Genomic DNA, 4,326 nt, shown 5'->3' on the forward strand with positions numbered 1-4,326 from the left:
TATGTTACACAAAATTATGTAAAATTACATAAATGATAATTGATTTTTGATGATAAAAATAAAAAAGGAACCATGTAAAAGAGAGGGAGATGATATTTAAGATGCACGAAGCTTCTCAAAATTATCATCGTTTCTCGTAAAAGGATATGCAATATATTATATAAAAACACGTATAATTACATAAATAATAAATGTAAAGTTACAAGATAAATAATGAAAATATATAGAATGTTTCATTATTTATATGTATATTGTAATTTTACATATTACTTTTGTAATATAAATTCTTTAAATTTTAAATTCGGACTTTAACGCTCAATTCGCCAAGATCCTTTCACTTTTAGATTAAAAATTAATCAGCTACGTCATTAATAATATTCATAGCGCGAAAAATATATATATAAGTATAAAAATAATAAAAATAAATAGATATATTAAAATGAAAGTTAGTTGTTTCATCTCGAAATAAGTAGCTCCTTGTCTGTGTATTATTTATAAAATAAGAGCATGCAAAGCTATATACAAGTATGCCGACATGCAGACACTCTTAGCATCTTTGTCTGTTTATTAAAACTTGTTTATAAGGCTATTTAATCACGTGCGAATATATCGTTCGTTGCAACCGCGTGCTCAATCTCGAATCATTTCATATACTGCATTTTTCATGTCCAAGACCTCTTTTTATGAACAAGCATACACGTGCCACGCAGATATGTAAATCAATGCCGCGCTTCTCACTCGCGGATTTTTATAAAAGCTCTTTTTAAACCGGCTACAGAGATATTCCACCAATATTTTTAACCAAATAAATCGGAATCTATTTTTAATTGCTCAATCTTAACATTAAACGTACCAAAACTCGCGAATATATTAAAAAATGTTATTAAATTTAGAAAAATAAAAATATAAATGTAAAATTAATAATAAATTAAAAATAATAATTAAAAATAAAGCGATAAAAATTAAATAAATCCTTTTATCGCTTGGTAAAAATCCTTGATTTCTATTTTTATTTTCATCTAATTGTAAGTCAAAGATGTGTGTTTGAGCATTTGGGCAATTATCACGTTATTTGGAAAATTCGACACTAAAATGGGACTGTTTCTCTTCAATTTCACGTGTTTGTATTAAATACAAACGCGCTTCTGATATACGAAAATAATGCAGAATTTTATTTCGCGAACATATTTAAAATACTTCATAATTTTGTAATTCGACGAATGCTTCGAAAAATTATTTTATTTTTATTTTCAATATAAATTGTACTATATTTTCTAAAATTTCGTTCTATATAAATATCCCTGTTTTGCATAAATAGAGAATACGGAAGATATTCCTTCCAATTAGCAATTGTAATTGCAATTTCTTATTTATGCAGGGTATTTCCAAATTACTGAATATTCTTTTTAATGAAAAATTTCTCTGGTTAATTTGGACAAATTTTTGTTTAACAAAAATGTAAAAGTATATCTATATTTTTCGAGTTGAGATTCAAAAAGGGCTTTTTATTAACTAAACTTTATAAAGTTAAAAAATAACAAAATTATATTTTTCAATCAATTTCGGAAATTTAATTCAATAAGATTTTCAGTTGACGTTTAGTTCCAAAGATACTTATATGATGAAAAAATGTGAAAATTTGTAGAAACTGATCTTTTTCGAATTTTCGCTGACAAATCGACTTTAAAGCCAGAGAGAATCTGCTATTAAAAAAACATATTCAATAATTTATAATATTTATATATATATATATATATATATAAAATAAAATTATTATCCATGATATTTTGTACATTATTGCAGCATATAGAAGAGAATAATTTTCCAGATAGTTTATAGCGTGCGAATAAAATGTTTTATTACTGCGAAACTGCATTGTGCCGCTTTTCAGAAACATGCTTCTCTTGATTGAAGAATTAACCGAAAAATAACATAGATAGTTTCGAAAGTGAGCAAAACCTGCGCGTTTCAACCGTGTCCCGTTGTATATAATACCAATAAGAGAAAGTGATTAAGATCCTCCCTTTCGCTATAAAAAACACGTAACCGTCCGAAATAGAATTATCATATTTTAGGTAATAACAGATTTATTAGAAAATACCAGGGTTGAGTAAGTTAATGATTTTTTTAAACTAAGTTAAGTTAAAGTTAGTTGCTTACAAAATTATAAAAGTTTTATGAACAAAAAATTAACTCAGTTAAATTAGAATTTTGTTTGCTAATTCTTTTAATATATATAATAACAAAAAACAAAGAAATTTTGATTTTCATATAAAAAAATATATTTTTTGGTAATTACAACTGATGACAAATTAACATAAAAATTAATAATACTTTAATTTAAAAATAATACATTTATAATTTATACAAAAAAACAATATTATTATATTTTAATATAATATAATTGAAGAAACTCATTATTAATTCTTTCAAATAAGTATAGAAATAAATAAGAAATATATATCGGCTCTCAATATTATTAATAATAATAACACATGAATTTTTAAATCGGCCAATAGAGCCCAAACGCGAAAAATTAATTCCTCGGAACTATATCTCTTGGTTTAAAATTACTAAGTTCCATATATAAATTAATCTCGAACTCGCATAACACTTGCACTTGGAGAATAATAGGCGAGAAAAATATAGGTCCGAAAAGGTCGCTGAAGCAGGAATCGAACGCGCGTCTTTCACTTTCCGGGCGACTGCTCTTACCAATAAAAATATAATGTAAAAAAATTAATTGACAAACTCGAAAATATAAAATAAAAAATAATAATTAATAAAATAAAATAAAACAAAATAATTAAAAAATTTGTTATATGGCAAAGATATTATTTTATTAAAATTCTTCTGTTAAAATAATGTCTATGAAGATTTTAGCATGGATTTTTTGACGATACGATGACATTAATTCTTGAAAACAAAGAGCATTTTTTTCTGCATAAAAATATAATACATGGATTTCAAATCTTGCATTTCTCACGATATTATCCTTCGTATTCCTTTATATTATATAACTTATTATATTTAAGGATTTATTTAAAGATTTATTCATTCTATAAAGGTATATTATTTAAAAAATATATATTTTAATAATCCATTAAATTATTATGCATATAAGACATGAGAAATTTCCGTTCATTAAACATAATTATTATGCGATAATAAGAATTTTTGTCAGATCAATTGTCGTTCGTTTTACAAATATCTAACTACAGTACTACAGATCGATTTATCAATATTTTCATAAAAAATTTATGACGGAGAGGAAGGATTCAAGAAATTGATAGAAATCATACCAACAATCCAAAGTCTACGCTACAAGATTTATCAAAAATTGTCGAGCCGAATAAAAAAATTTAATAAAAATGACTTACTTGGCTCGTCAAGCTTTTCGCTTGTTTCGACCTCGACATTCTGCATAACGTCCAGATCGTCCTGAAAGATTAGTGAACTCGCAGGTATATATATCTGCGAGTTCACTAATCTTTCTGGAAGATCTGGACATATAGAAAGTTCTACGAGAGGCACTTCCTCTTCATAATCCGAGGGTGCGGTATCCGTCGAAGAAGACGCCGAATTGGTTTCCTCTTCTATATCCATACCGCTCTTTTCTTCCTCTTCCTCGGAAGTCCACTCGAACTCCCTATCGATATCTTCTAATATATTATAATACGGTTGTGATGGGTTCTCGGCGTCCACAATCCTTGGTGTAGAGGGGTTTTTCTCGTCACCAATCATTTGATTGTGTTGTAATTAATGATTGTCGTCATAACTAATTCTGCAAAACCACGTTGCAGTGTTGTTGTTTGCGCTGCTGAAGCTGCAGCCGTTGTCACGATTGTAATTTGTGAAAGATTTATGATTCCTCGAACAAAAGGAACAGTCTTGCACGTTTTCAGAGTCTATGTAGAATAGAGTCAATATATACAACAGCAGTAAAAATATATAGCAATAACTCATTACAGTTATTGCTATTCTCACTGATGTTGTATATATTGAACGCGTTATCTACGTAATGCCTGTGCCTTTGTGCCATTTAACAGTTGGGAAACATGCGCCTGATGATTCGACCTTCTGGTCGATTAAAAATATAATAGCAAATACAGAACTAAATACTTCCGTATTTGCTATTATATTTTCAAAAATCGAGAAGGGTTATTGCTGCCTCATCTCGATGTCGGGCACCTCCGGCTCACACTCCATCCTCTCAGGAGCCTCCTTGTTCCTCGCGTCGATCTGATAATCCATAGGTATAATTGCTCTATTTTCAAAAGTCGAGGAGGGTTGTTGCTGCCTCATCTCGACGTCGCGCACCTCCAG

The sequence above is a fragment of the Nylanderia fulva genome, unplaced genomic scaffold (assembly GCF_048542155.1).
Source record: "Nylanderia fulva isolate GAGA-0341 unplaced genomic scaffold, ASM4854215v1 Scaffold299, whole genome shotgun sequence".
Classification (NCBI taxonomy): domain Eukaryota; kingdom Metazoa; phylum Arthropoda; class Insecta; order Hymenoptera; family Formicidae; genus Nylanderia; species Nylanderia fulva.